This window comes from Onychomys torridus, chromosome 12 (genome assembly GCF_903995425.1).
Source record: "Onychomys torridus chromosome 12, mOncTor1.1, whole genome shotgun sequence".
Lineage (NCBI taxonomy): Eukaryota > Metazoa > Chordata > Mammalia > Rodentia > Cricetidae > Onychomys > Onychomys torridus.
Genome location: NC_050454.1, coordinates 29,750,174 through 29,765,836, shown reverse-complemented (window position 1 = coordinate 29,765,836; position 15,663 = coordinate 29,750,174). Strand labels below are relative to the sequence as shown.

General features: G+C 39.8%; 1 protein-coding gene across 6 annotated transcripts in view; it reads left to right on the top strand.

Annotated features, from left to right (window-relative positions):
• Window positions 1-1,505: 1,505 nt before the first annotated feature.
• Window positions 1,506-15,663, top strand: part of Bbx (BBX high mobility group box domain containing) — a 241,937-nt gene continuing 227,779 nt past the window's right edge. For all 6 annotated transcript variants that reach the window (XM_036203549.1, XM_036203550.1, XM_036203545.1 and 3 more), the window contains exon 1: window positions 1,506-1,740. The gene's annotated coding sequence lies outside the window, so the exon portion shown is untranslated. The remainder of the gene's footprint in view (window positions 1,741-15,663) is intronic.

Genomic DNA, 15,663 nt, shown 5'->3' with positions numbered 1-15,663 from the left:
CAAGAGAAGAAGATGTGGATCTTGTTGAAAAGTTTCGCGAGGTGGGGTGGAGGTGGGGGGGAGTGCGGGGGGGGGGGGGGGGGGTGGAGGTGGTGGGGGGATGGGGACCGAGCTAGCTCTGCCTCGGCTAATGGTCATTGGCCTGGGGCTTTGAAACCATTGCCTGTCCTCCTAATGACACGTCCAGTTCTCGTCTCCCGGCCGTGGACGCCGGGCTGCCGTTCCTGGGGCTGGCTGCCGGGGACTGGGGTACTTTCCCTGCACGGGGAGGGGCGCTCTCGGCCATCCCTCGGGGGCTGCCCACTCGCGGCGTGGGTTCCCCACGCGCGCCCTCTCTCCTCTCTCTCTCTCTCCTTCTCTCCTCCTCTCCCTCTCCTGCGCGCCGCCGCCACCTCTCTGCTCGCGCGACTTTTGTAGTCAGCCTACGGCCAGGGGGCGCGGGGGGTCCCCGGAGCGGACATCTCCGCGCGGCCACCCGGCGCCCGGCCCCACGCGCGCCCGCCACGCCGCGCGGTCCAAGGCTGGAATGGCAGCGCGGGGCCGGGCGGCCTCGGTGCCTCCCGGGGGGGGGGGGGGCGGCAGGGGCAGCGGCGGCGGGATCTTCGCCGGGGCCCGCGGGAGGAGGAGGAGGAGGAGGAGGAGGAGGAGGAGGAGGAGGAGGAGGAGGAGGAGGAGGAACGGGAGGAGGAGGAACGGGAGAAGGAGGAGGGGAAGGAGGAGGAAGAGGAGGCGAGGGAGGCGGTTTTTTTTTTTTTTTTGGCCCAGACCGCCGCCAGTTCGAGCGGGCACGGGCACAGGGACACCCCACTCGTTGCTCCTGCGTTGTGGAAAGGTGTTTAGCAGACTTTTACGCCTGGAGTGTGGGATTTGCACTTCATTTTTTTTTTTCCTTCCCCCCCTACTCTTCCCCAAAGCAAGATGGACTCTATTGCCTTTCTCTTTCTCCCTCTACCTCTGTCTTGTCAGCCTTTAAGATCGACATTTTGTACTAAGATGCAAACTTGATGGTGACCAGCAACAAAGCCTGGGTGGGATCCCTCCCTCTCTTTCTCCCTCCGCGTTTCCTAGCTTCCCCCACCCCGACCTCGCCGACCTGGTGGCCTGCGCTTGCTGTCGTGGGCTCTGGAGAATGTGTTTCCCCAGGTCGACTCCGATCTCCAGTCTCGGGAGTGTGACCCAGCCAGGCTGTTGGGAGCTGGCTGTGGCCGCCCAGGTCTGCAGGTCTGAGGGCTGTGATACCTGGACCCGCTCTGCTCGCTGCTGCCGTGGCTTCTCAAGCTGGCTGGTTCCTGGGCACAGCGAGGCACGGAGGAGTGCCTATCGATCTTGATGATTTGGTTACCGGTGTATTTGCCCAGGGGGTGGTGATCACTTGTGCAAGTTCGTGAATGATCGCGATGTGGGCTTTGCTGTTCAGAACGGATCAACTTTCTGCTTTGTGCTGGCAGGGAGTAGGAAGCAGGGTTCTGGGGGAGACCTTGGAATGCCAAGTGGGCTGCCCCCACCCGCTTTGAATAAGCGAAGATGCTTTCCCTCTGCCCTTGCAGCAGGGAGGAGGGTGGAGACAGGCAAGGGGTTGTTGTGGAGCTGGACTCCTGGGTTTTGTGCCCTTCCACGTAGTACTCTACTCTTGTGGAGCCTTCCCATCCTGATGATGTGCCTTTATTTGCTACTTATAGGTCACTATCTTACGACAAAGGCTCATCTTCCTTCCTGCGTACCTCCCATTTACCTTCTCGGGTAAGTATGCGCACTCTTGAGAGAGGGAAATGGGTAGCTGTTGGTGACAGAGGGTCATTATTAGACGCTTATTGGAGTTGTAATACTCCCCTCCCCAACCCCTCCATCCCTGGAAGCTTGTCTCATTGAGTTTCTCACAGCCAAACTCGGGATTTGTAGTCTTTACAGTTTAGCTGTAGGCTATTAACAGTTCAAGATAGTTTAAATGTGTGTTTGTTTATCTGCCAAGTGTCACTTAAGAACTAATTATCAAATAGACATTTTAGTTGGTAATGAAGTTTTACACAGAGTTGAAGCCTAGTAAATTTGTCAGACAGTAATGTAGAAAGCTTGTAATGTATGAATGAACTTATTAAAAACCCAAGAAAGCGCCATAAAGAGGACTTCTCTAATTATGTGATGTGCTCACTTTTCCCCAGATTCTCATCTTCTGTGGTACGTGAAACCATTACTTTTGGGTTGAAGAAGGTTATATTTAGGTAGTATAGTAAGTTTATTTAATGTATAAGCCTGATTCAAAATTGATTCTGATTTCCATAAAGATTTAGGTAATTGGAGAAATTAGGAGCATTTTACTAGTCTTGTGCATAAAACAAACATCTACTCTGAGATTTATTGTTAAATGCCTTTTTCAGATCTACGCCTCCCAAATCTCCAAACTTCTGCAAACTCTGTCTGGGGTCGTAAGTGTCTGAAAAGTTTGTGAGAGATAGCAGTGTAGTAAAGCAGTAGTTGTACAGCATTTAAGACAACACAGTGTCTGGAAACTCCAGAGAACTAATCAGCAACTTCTGCCCATCCACAGTAAAGGTATTTAGAGTTGCTGATGGGTCTAAGAAAACTAGCCATACTGAATTTTATAAATTTATGATCTTTGGAAATTGTGCTTTGTGAATGAAAATGGGTTAGATTCAGTCTTCCATGAAATAAAACTTGAGATGCCTTTCTTGTTCCTGATTGGCTGGTTGTATATATTAATAAATATGTTAGTGTTAAAAGGGAATAAGTTTGAAGATCAGGCCTTTGTGGTAATTCAGTAACAAATATACTTGGACATTCCTGGGGGGTTTAGGTAATCTATTTGGGGGGGTAGGTAATCTAAATTTTGTGAGAATTTTTAAGTAATATAAATAGTACACTAGTTAAGTATTTCCTTCAGTTAGAGATCTCATAATGTCACATATATAGTGGACCAACTGGGGTGGTTGTAATCCGATTATTTTGTGATGTGAATTTAGTATGTACCACAATATGTAGATTTTAGTATTACTGATTTTTTTTTAAAAAGTGCTTCCTTTTCCCTATATTGCAATAGATTCAGAATACATTACTGTTTTCTAAAGAACATCCTATTTACACACAAAGCTACATTGTGTGTGCCGTGGCAAACATTTATTGTTACTTTTCCCTCTGGAAATGTATTTGACCAATTTAGAAACTTAATATGAGAATCAATACCAGAATAAAAGCAATCTGACCAGCTCTTGCATTTCTTTGAGATAGCAAAGGACTCCTTCATTAAAACAGTGTTTTAAAGAACTGTCTTTGAAGTCAGTAGAGTTACTGTGACAATGTAAAACTTGCCTTGAGATCTTTAAAAAGTTACCTTTCCATGAATTACCAGTTCTTTGCATCCACAGTGTATTTACTGGATATGAGGCTTTACTTATCAAAGTAAGAATTTAAAGAGGTTTTTGCTTATGCACCATCAAGAGTTTCCAAACTTCTCTAATTCTGCATATCTTTATTAAATTCTGAAGCTGAAGCCCCAATTTGCATTTCATATAAGATGCCAGCTATTAAAAGGATGGCTTATCTATGTTGTTTCATGGGGCTACATCTTTGGAGTTCTGGGATGGTTTGAGGAAATCTTCCATTATAAACTTAGGTATCTTAAAAGCTTTATAATTTTGAGACTTAATAAATCCATCTTGATCTTTGCATCTGATTAGAAAAAGTGTTAGAGTTATGAGTTAATGAGGTAGCTTTGTTTTTAATATAGAAGGAACAGTGAGCCTGAAAATAATGTGCTATTTGACAGCTAAACTAATAAAAACACATTTTCAGTAAAATCAAACAATTTCCAATTATTATTCATTAGCTAGCACACTTGAAGTGTATATTTTCCTTACTTCATAAAGAGCAGAGGTAACAGCAAGTCCACATCTTCAAGTGAGTCTTGCTGTGAATATCAGTTTTATGTTAGAAATCTTAATTTGTAGTGATGAAGGATTCCTGGCACTACTGTACACACACACACACACACACACACACAAAAAAAAAAAAAAAAAAAAGAAAGAAAGGAAGAAAGAAAGAAAGAAAAAGAGAAAAAACTTCCGGGAAAGTGTCACAACGGATGTGCCTGTTTTTGTTGTACTCTTAAGTAATGCTCATGTTTCTTTCTAGTGTCTTCCTAAAGTGCTAACGATGTTTCCAGTTGTGGTACGCAAATTAATTTAGACGATTGATTTTGATGTACTGCATCTTCAGCAATGAGGAATATCAGGGAGTTAAGTGTTAAACAGGCACTTAGCTCAAGAAAAAGATACTTTTTTTGAACTTGTACTTTGGCGTCCACTCAGTTTTTAACAGCTTAGCACTAAGGGCAGCTTTTCAAATCAGCTTGACTGGTATGGTATCTCTTTTGTGCTTTGCATCGGCTGTTTCTATATTTTTCAGTCATAACTGAGGAAAGTTTGAGGTCAGTTTCATGCAAGATGCATAGTTGATCATTTTAACATTTCAAAGGTTATCATTCCTTGGAATGCCAGGTGTATGATCATAAAGCTGTCAGGATTTACCCAGAAAATCCCCATATGTTAATGGGGATCCTTGTCATTTTTTTTCCCTTTCAAAGAAAAAAAATATATGATGAACATTGAAACAAGTGCCAATTAAACAAGAGCATGCTTAGGAAGGCAAGCCAGTATTCTATCTAAAAATATAAATAGAAGATGAGAAAATGAGGGAATGAAATACTTAACAGATTAAATTCCGTGGAGTGTTTGACTTCTCCCTAAGAATACATAGTTAAATTATACCTGTCAGTTCAAGGGTCTAGGTAAGTGAAATAACTCTACATAGTGAGGAAGTTGGATAAAAACAAAGGGACAGTAATTAAGAGGGGCCTCAAATATGGCAAAATAATTTTATGAGTAGTTAAGCAGAGACCTCAGAAAGACTCCAGGGGTATAACAGAAACTCTCGGAATGGAATAACTAAGATCCTAAAAACAACAGGTGTTTTTTATATATATATATTGTAAAAGGGATATTGAAGTTACTTATTTAAAAGGAGAAAAGATAAAAATAGTTAATATAAACTGGGCAGTGATGGAGCATGCCTTTAATTGTGAGGCAGAGTTCGAGGTCAGCCTGGTCTACAAAGTAAGTTCCAGGACAGCCAAGGCCAAGGCTACACAGAGAAACCCTGCCTCAAAAAAAAAAAAAAAAAAAAAAAAAAGAAGGGGGAAAAAGTTAAAACTGCTGTATTTCTTAAATGTATTTGACTGAGTTGTGTGCAGTAGAATCTTATTTCACAAATAGCATCTGAGAACTAAGCAGGTCTTTTGAGACAATGTATGGTACCCTCTGATATTTTCTGTCTCTATAGAATCTTTATAAATTGCATTTGTTCTAAGCTATTTTATTAAAAGCACCGAGTATGCTCACCTGAACTGATTTTACAACTTACTGTTTCGAAAATACCAATCTTGAGTGTATGCTAAAAACGGAGGCACCGTTCCTAGATAGTCTGATCTGGTGAGGCCCAGAAACTTAGATTTTAACCAGTACTGAAGGTGGTTTTTGAAGCAAGTGGGAAGTCCTTTGGCAAACTCTGGCATAATAGGCTGATGGCTAAAGAGCAGAGTCACCCTCTGAAATTGTTGACTACTGAGGTCTGGTTCAGCTTCCCCAGATTTAGGCTATATTTCATTGTGCTCAGTGCAATAGTGGCAGAGCCCTTATCACTGTAAATATCCCTGTATTAGCGTGGACAGGACAAGGGACAGAGGCTTTGCACACAAAGAGCCTGAGGTTGTACTCTGCTCTCTTTAGTGCAGACTAGTTGAGGGACTTGGAGCCTGTCACCTCTCAGCTTTAAAACTTTTATTGTATGTGTAGAATGTAATTACTACACAACAGTATGAGAACTACACAAGATAATAGCATATGTAATGGTTCCTAGCTGTAATCAGCACTCAATATATATTGTGTCTATGTGTTATTGGACAAGTAATTAAGGAAGGAAATAATCATCATCATCATCATAATATAATAATAATAACAACAACAACCAGGAAAAAGAAAAAGCTGAGGCGTGCCATAGTGTTTTTTGGATCTGGGAAAAGGCTAACATCCTTAAAAAGTCAGAGCCTGTTGTTTGGGATATAGCTGTGTGGTGGAGAGCTGTGTGTTCAGAGCTCTGGCTTTAGTCCATCCTTCCCCCTTCCCCCCAAAAAAGACATAGCATAGGACAAGTGGACAAGAAAATGACTCTTTATATTTCATGGTGGTTAGCTAAGAGCACTGAGAATTTTTTTTTTTTTTTCTGATAACTTTTATGAATGCTGGGATGGCTTGGAATTCAGTGGTTCTCAATTTGTGGGTTGTGACCCTTTTGGAGGTGGCATATCAAATATCCAATTCATAACAATAGCAAAATTACAGCAATGAAATAATTTTATGGTTGGGGTCACCACAATATGAGGAACTGTATTAAAGGGTTCACAGTACTAGGAAGGTTGAGAACTACTGTCTTAAGATCGTGTGTTCCTAAACTTCCATTAAGACACATAACTGATGTTCTCATATGGGCATCATGGTTCCCCTTAGTGATTGAGTGAGACACAGGTAATATTTTTCAGGGCCTCATACCTAGTTCTCTGCCCTGAACTATATCCAAGCCACACTGTGGGTTTTTATAGAGGATCTCTGTGTTACAAAAACCATTCCTCTCCTTATCAAGAAGATGTATCAGAATATAAATAAGAATGATATAATAAAAATGTTACGTTTACTCATGAACACACATGTAAAATTGTTTATAAACTGTGATACTTTATCCTAACTAACTATCCAGGGCATTCTTCATACGCCGTTGAAGTTTGATCTTTGTCAGGATGAATTCTAGTGTGTAATAAGTTACATAGCAGAACAGAAAAAGGAAGGGAAAGTTAAGAGAAAGGACGGGACATCCAAATCCCTGAAAATGTCAGTGTAAAAACCACGTGCCGGGGAGAACAAAACATGAGCTCCAATGCAAAGAAAGTAGGGTTCTCAACAGTGTTGTTTCAAGTTTATACATTGCTTTGCACATGGACATTCATTTTTAGGTGCTCTCAACGATCATTTAATGTAAAATAAGTAACTTTTGTATTTCCAAAGTTCTAGGATTAGCATTGTCAGGAACTCCGTCCCACTTTATGAATTCTAATTTGTCACATTTTAAAATCCCTAATACGTTGATAAGCTTTGTGTATCTTGAAAATGCCTTTATACTTTCATGTATCTTGGATATAGATTCACATTATTGAAAAATTAAAGTTTTTTTTTTTTTTTTTTTTCCCCCAGAACTTTAGTATCAACATTCATTTGGCACCAAAACTTAACCCTGACTGTTACAGGGGTTGTTTAAATTATTTTCAAGCCCACTTAGACTGCACATTTAACTTTAGATAAAGCAATGTATATTTATTGTTTGCTCTATTGTAATGTAGCTAGGGATATATGTGCTTTCAGCATTTTACTGTATTAAACCCCACGAAAACGCTAAGAATCTAGATTTGTACAGAGAGGTATGGGCTTTAAATAAGGAGAGGTGATCTGTTGAATTAACTTAGTCCAGAGAGTGAATTATTGGCTAGTCCTACCTACCTGTTCAACCTCAAAGAACATCTTTTTGCTGACTTTAATCTGTGATCAGCCATCTGGTCATTTTGACTTCACTGCAAGCCTGTAACTGATTAGGCTGTGTCTGTGGAAACCCTGTGGTTCTTCGTGTAAGGGTGTAAGGCATAAAGGGGTATGAAGCCGGGGGAGCCAAAGTATTGTCTCTGATGTCTGTACCCCTCAGTTGAGCGGAGTGAATGGCTCCTGGACTAGGAAGGCTTACATGCACAAACTGGTTAGTTCATGTTTCGATGAGTTTCATATTTTCCATTTTGTTGTAGTTTTTAGTTTTATGAAACAAACACAGATCTCTAAAACTTTGAGAAGCACAAAGTCATTTCTTAGAATGTGAAAACAGTGCAGGCTATCTTCCCAATGTTTTACTGTTACTAGAGGTTTTACGAAACAGTTATTGTCACTTACATGTGTTTCTTCCCATCAAAGAAATAAAAAAAAAACCAACCACCACCACCACCACCACCACCACCACCACCACCACCACCACCACACCACCACCACCACCAACCACAAACAACAACAACAACAAATGGGCAGTAGTGGTGAAAGCATTTAACCCCAGTACTCAGGACGCAGAGGCAGGTGGATCTGTGAGTTCGAGGCCAGCCTGGTCTACAGAGAGTTCTAGGACTGACAGCCAGGGCTACACAGTGAAACTTGGATTTGAAAACAAAAACAAAACCCAAAAAACTAACAACAGAAACATAGAGTATTTTCTAAAAATTCATTCTATTCTTAGATAAGAATATTTTGGGGTTGCTTTATAGAGATTCTGGATTCTTTTTTTTTATAATTAGGAAATGGTAAGAGTATGCCTTTTACTTTTAAATTCTTACAAAACCACCGTGGGCAAATGAAAGGGTTGCCATGAAGGTGGTATATGACAGTATATAACATTCTAAGAACAAAGCCACACCTTGTCTGGTTTATCATTATGCTAAAACTTTCAGTCAGTTGTCATTGAGAGACACTGAAACTGCTGTGATAAAGAACTGTTGTTTTGACGGTGCTCTCATCATTGAGATGACTGTACTTCTTGATGTAGGAAAGCTGAAGATTAAGGACGTGGGGGTTTTCTTAGTGATGCTGATTATTGCAATAATACATTCTGAGTTGTCACCTTGCCTCCTGGCCTTTTCTTTAAAGAGGAGTTCTTGTTTTACAGTCCAGGCTGGTCTTGAACTCATAATCCTGCTTCCACCTGCCCAAAAGCTGGGATTGTGGGCCTGCACGACCATGCCTGGCTTTTTTATTTCATTGTTTTTGGTGTGTCTTTGAAAACGTACTTTTAGTTCGCTGACTAATTACAAATGGAGTGTAGTGGTGCCCAAAAGAAAATGAGAAAGAAAGAAATCTGTGTGTAGCAGCCAGACCTGGACCATCTTCTGAGGTGTGGACGTTTTAAAATCTCTATTTTTCTTCCTTCCTTCTCTCTGTCTTTCCTCTGCCTTCCGTTTGTCTTTGGCCACTTCCTTCATCTCTTCTTCCCCTTTCTCCTTCTTCTCCTTCCTCCCTCTCCTGGTATCCCTCTGAGTCTGTACTCAGTAATATGGCCTGCCAACATTTTAAAATGAGAATATGGAAGTACATTTAATTTTTTAAACTTTCATTTAATTTTAAAAATGGATAGGTTTCGAGTCATGTTAGTATTTAGTGCTGCTCATATAATAAAATTGTTGGTAAGTGAGTTTGAGAATGTAACTTCCTACATGTGAGTGTCAACTGGGATAGTGTTAGGAGAAGCCGTTAGCAGGGTTCTGTGAAATGAAGACACCTGTTGTTTTGATGAAGTAGATTGAACTAAATTCCCTGTTCTTCTTATTTTCGAAGTGATAGGATGACTATGTGTAGTTTGATTAATACTTATAGGAAAGCTGCCCGGGTATTGTAGAACTGTTTCCCAAATCGTACTTTACACTGGGAGGAGGAGAGAATGCTAACTTGGGACTGAGAGGCTTCCTTTTACCAGTTTACTTTCCATAATAGCTTTCAGATGAGAAGTGTCCGTTTTAATGACAAAGCAACCGAGTCTCAGGATAAGTAGTTTGTCTGAGGTCACATAGCTAGAGAGGGGTTTAGCAGGTGTCGACTGCCTGTGTGCACTGCTGTGGTCTCCTGGGGCTTATTCTATATTTACCTGCTGTTAGGGCCACACTCCAAGAAGCTAGACGTGAAAAGGTTTGGAAAAAATTTCCACAAAGAAGTACCCAGATTTTCTTTCTCCTAAAAGAGAAGTCTTCATTCTGAAATGACGGGTCTCTTTTCCTTATCATTTTTAAAGGATTTATGTGAGAAGGTCTCTGACTTGAGGTGAGGCCTAATGCTTGAGATCACTGTGAAAGGCAAAACCAGCTCCAAACTTAGTTTACAAACCAGTCAGCTTTCTTTTCTGTTGGTTTGTCTAGTATGGAAGTTCCCATAGCCATTATTGCTTTTAATATTTATTGATTCCTCTTACTGGTCAGTAGAAATCATTGCTTCTTTTATGAGCAGTTGACTTTTATTGACTGAATAGTCTGTGATGTTTATATTCTGGAATTTTTTAATACCCAATCAGTGAATATATTTTACCAGAGGAATTGACAGTACAGTATAGGGAGGATTGTAAGGTGGTTGGTTTTCTGACATTTACTTTGAAAGAAAATTCAGTATTAGTGGAAAAATTAGTGAGTGTATTTTAGTTCACAGCATTTGTATCTGAGTGCCCATTGATCAAACATGATCAAAAGTATAGAGATAGTCAGAAGTTCCAAATTCATCAGTTTTTAAAAGTGGGTTGAGGAGATAATGTGTTTTCCCTTTATTTTACCTAAGAAACTTGTTTCTATTTCTATTGTGGTAAGTAGAATATATTCCATAAAATAAAGGTTTGCATAGGAGAATATTTGTGTTTAAAAATATAAAGTAACATGGTTTGTTACTAAGATCTATATTCATAATGAAATCAGTTTTTTAAAAAGATTTATCTTTGTGTGTTTAAGTGTTTTGCCTGAATGTATGTTTGTGTACCACATGCATTCATGCAGTGCCTGTGGAGGCCAGAAGAGGGTGTCAGATCTCCTAGGATTGGAGTTAACAGGAACTGGAGTTACCAACTGGAGCTTCCAAGTGGGTGCTGGGAACTGTGTCTCTCCTGGTGCTCAACAATCCCTCACCCTACAGGATTTCTCTGTGTAGCCCCAGCTGTCCTGGATTTCAGAGATCCGCCTACCTCTGAGTGCTAGGATTAAAGTTGAATGCAGGAATTAAAGGTGTGTGTCACCACCACCCAGCTTGGTTGTATGTGTCAGTTACCTGGTGTTTTTTTTTTGTTTGTTTGTTTTTGAATGGGGGTGTCTTTTTTGTTATTTTGTCTTCCCCCCTCTCCAGCCCCTGGAGCTGAGGACTGAACCCTAGGCCCGTGTACTTTCTAGGGAAGTGCTCTACCACTGAGCTAAATCTCTAACCCCTCAAATGTTTTTTAAGTCTGAAAATTCAGCATTGAGCATAGTTCAATTATAGAAGATTGTAAGTTTGCCTTCTTAGAATGGGCTTCCTTTCCCCTTATTCATGAAACTTGTAAATACCACAGTCTGGTAAAGTAGCATTTGTGGGTAGTCATCTTATTAGAATATTGCTTTTCTTGCATTGGTTAAATAGTACTGTGCCACAGGTGCTGGCCTTTTGTGGATTGTTTCCTCTTCCCACCCCTCACTTCATTCATACTATTCTCATTCAAGGAGGTTGTAACTTGAATTACTTTAATTGATGATAATTGACACACTTCTTTCTCCTTGATATCTTAAGTTATACTCAAATAACAATATTTTCCAAATAAAGAAATTTGATCAAGTGCTGATGAAATTTAACTAGTCAAACTCTTGTCAGTTTAATTCAGCATGTCTGGATCAAGTGCCCACTGTGTGCTGATACTTGACCTAGACTTTGGAGATATAAAAATAAATATAAAATAATTCTTGTCTTCAAAGCAAACATGTAGCCTGAAGATATAACTATGCGCCATATACATTAATATGTACTAACTGCTCTAATAGTTGGGGTTTAAAATAGTATTAAGTAAATACCAGTAAAAAACAGGTCAATTTTAGCATAGGTGTTGATCCCTGAAATTTGGGTGGGAGACCTTCTTTCTATAATACTTGTCTTTGTCCTAATTGTCATTAATTATAAAACTAGTATATGTTTTAAAAAATTAAGGTCTGTTTTTAAAAATTAAGTTGGTCGTTGGTAGTGGCATATGTCTGTAATCCCAGCATTTGTAAGACAGACTCTGGAGAATGGTGGCAAATTCCAGGTCTACATAATGATTTCCAAGCCAATCAGGGCTAAATAGTAAGACTCTTTCTCAAAAACCAAACCAACCCCCCCCAAAACAAACCCCCCAGATCAATCTCAATTAAAAAAAAATCAAACTTGTAATGTTAATTATAAGTTTATTTGAACATCAGTACATCCTTTTGATAGATTTATAAGACTACTACTTTTGGTAACACTTAATTCAGAGTTGTATTTCAGTCAAGTTTTTAAAAGTTTGCCTTATAGCTATTGCTGTTAATGTCATTGTCTATAATGATACCATGATTGAACAGAGTGTTTTTGTAATATCCTAGAGAGGATTCCATATACACTAATGTTAAAAGCACGAATATAGATAGAGTAGTAAATTTGAATGAGATGTAAAAGGGCTCAAAGGCGTGCCAGTGTAAATACGTACTACAGTCACTAATACTTTTACTTAGCTAAGTTATACTAATCAGAAATACCTTAATAATATTTCTAGTACAAGTATTGGCATGGAGTCTGTAGAAGCCCATGAGAGATAATAGTAAGTGTGCCTAGTTCCTTTGTCAAGTAGTTTTCAGTTCTCCCAGGATGTTTTCAATCTGTATTTAGATTTCTAATTTCTTATTTAGGAAGCTGGGGGACTGGTGGATGCTCCAGTGTGGTACTTATTTTCATTTGCTTATCATGGTGGCTTTTGTATATTTTCACCTAGTTTCATTTGTGGCCCTGTCTTGGCTGGTGACTTCTGACTGTCAGCCCAGGGTAGAGTAAAACTTTGTTTCTAAAGTACTGTACACAGTGTTCTCAGTTGTCAACTCAGGGTGCTTTTGTAACAAATGTATTCAGAAATGGTATCATAAAGAAGAAGCTAATCTGGGAAAATGGTTCTTTATAAAGTCACATCATGGATAATTACTGTAATGTTTTCATCAGAGTAGCAAAGAGGACAGAAACACAGCCATTAATAATCTAAGTCTTTTTTTCCATTCTTGTTTTGGAACCATTTGGCTTCATTGTAGAACAAGCATTAAATCTCATTATTTCCCAATCCTCATGGGAATAATGAATGTCTTTACAAGTCTCATATGTAGACACATGTTCTGATCTGATTTGGTGCTGTAAAAGCCTGGGTGTTGTATTATGTTAATGGTTTTCTACCTATAATCTCTGTGTAAATAATGCAAATTGTACATTTTCTCTAATTTGAAAGGCCTTGATCACTCTATTTATACACAGAGCGATGCCTCTGAGGACGTACTCATATGAGTAGTGATGAGCATATCATGTAAAACTGTTGTCATGAATCATGTTTTCTTTTTAATTTCCTTAAATGTGATCCTCTGTATCATTCCTGATATATAAACTTCAAAATACAATAGGTAGCCTTTGAACCCAATATGCAGATCTTAGGAATTAGGAAAAATGTGTATTTTTCTTCATTAATTAAAAGGCTTCCTAAAAGTTTTGACTCAGTTTGATGATATAATCTCAGGACACCTCATATTTATTTCTAATTGATACTTAGCAGTGGCTACTGGTTTTACAGATTAAAGTTTTATCGCCAAATCTCAATGTAATCAGTGTTCCCTAAAGTATATATTGGGGAACTGCATAAATACAGCATTATTTTGCTCCAGATGTCATAGTACATGATTGCAAATTATACTACAGATAATAATGATTATATTATACATAGGTATAATAACAAAAGCAGTTTAAAAAGATACATCCACCCATGAAATCAAACAAAGAACCACAAAATGAAACTACACAGCTGTGGCCAGCCAATTAAAAAGCTTTATTTATTTACTTAATGTGTGTATGTCTGTGCTTTTGTGAGTATATGTGCACATGTACTGTCCAGGTACACATGCCTACCCATGTGCAGAGACTGGAAGAAGGCGTCTTATATCCTTCTTTCACTCTCTGCCTATTTCTTTGCATCTAGGTGTCTCTCTGAGCCTGGGGCTTTCATTTTCTAGGCTAGCCTAGAAGTCAGCCAGTCTCTCCCTTGTTTCTACCTCTCTTGATGCTGGGCTTACAGACATGCAAAGGACCAGACTTACTGCATTGATGTATGATCCAGACTGCCCCTCATGATTACACAGGAGTTGCTCTTAATTGCTGAGCCATTTCTACAACCCCCTCCCCCTTAGTTTTTGACAACGATGTAAAAAACAGACATTGGAGAAAAGACAGCCTCTTCAACAACTGGTACTGGGAAGTTGGGATAGCCACATACGGAAGAATAAAGTTAGATTTGTATTTTTCACCCTGTATAAAATCAATTCAAGATGGAAATAAAGACTGAACTTAATACAGAAACTCTACAACTGCCAGAGGAAAACACTAGCAGATACTTGAAGGCAGGGAAGAACTTTCTGAAAAGGTCTCCAGATAAACCCAGTAGTTGACAAATGTGCTTGCATGAGGGGAACTTCTTTTTTTTCTTTCTTTCTTTTTATTATGTGTTTTAATTTTATACATCAGCCATGGGTTCCCCTGTCCTCCCCCGTCCCGCACCCACCTCCCCCCAGTCCCTCCCCTCCATTCCCATCTCCTCCAGGGCCAAGACTCCCCTGGGGATTCCTTTAAACCTGGTGGATTCAGTACAGGCAGGTCCAGTCCCCTCCTTCCAGACTGAGCAAAGTGTCCCTGTGTAAGCCCAAGGAGGGGAACTTCTACACAGCGAACAGTCATAAAGTGGAGAGACAGCAGAAAAAAACAGTCTTTGCCAGCTATACATTTGACTCCCTAAAGAGCTCCAAAATATAACATCAAAACCCATATTAACTGTTTAATAAATGGCCAAATGAATTGAATGGTTTTTGACAGAAGAAACGGAAATGGTCAATGTGTATTTGAAAATTATTCAGCATCCTTTGTCAGTCATCAGGGAAGTGCACATTAAACTTCCTTGAGATTTTGTCTCACCTGAGTCAGACTGGCTATTATGAAGAAGAGAGAAGACAGCAAAGGCTGGTGAGGATGTGGGAAGAGGAACCCCTTAGACTAATGGAGCTGTAATCTGGTGCAGTTATTATGGAAATCAGTATGGAGGTTCCTCAAAAAAACTAAGAATGGAACCACTGTAGGGATCTTGCTGTCTCACTCTGGGTGGCCCCTGAAGAAATCTGTAAGTCACAAGAATCCACAAAGATCCATGTTTATTATTTAGTACTGCGCTGTTTACGATAGTCGATGTGGAATCAGCTTGGATACCAGTCAACAGACGAATGAACAAAGGATGTGACATGTATGTATACACAGTGGAGTTTTTTTTTTTTTTCTTCTTTCTTTCAGGAAAATAGGATTGAAGATCATCAGGTTCAGAGAAGTTAGATTCACATGAATGTCATGTTTCTTCTCACACATGACATAAAAGTAGAAGACTATGAGAAGAGCAGCAAACTAAGGGAGGACAGAGGTGTGATGAAGAGGAGGAGGTCATGGGGTGGGAGGTGAAATCACACTTTCATGGAGTCTAGATTTGTCTACATATATCTTTATATATACATGAAGGCAAAAGGGAGACAGTTTGTAGGGAAGAAGGGGCTGGTGAGAGAGAGGATGGAGGGGTAGTGGAGGTGTGAATATGAGCAAGGTACAACAATGCCTATGTGTGAAAATGTCATAATGAAACTCATTATTTTTGTGCCAACTGAAATTAATAATGAAGAAGACTAGTAATGTTTGCAGAACAAAAAAAGGACAGTGGCTATGGTCTTAG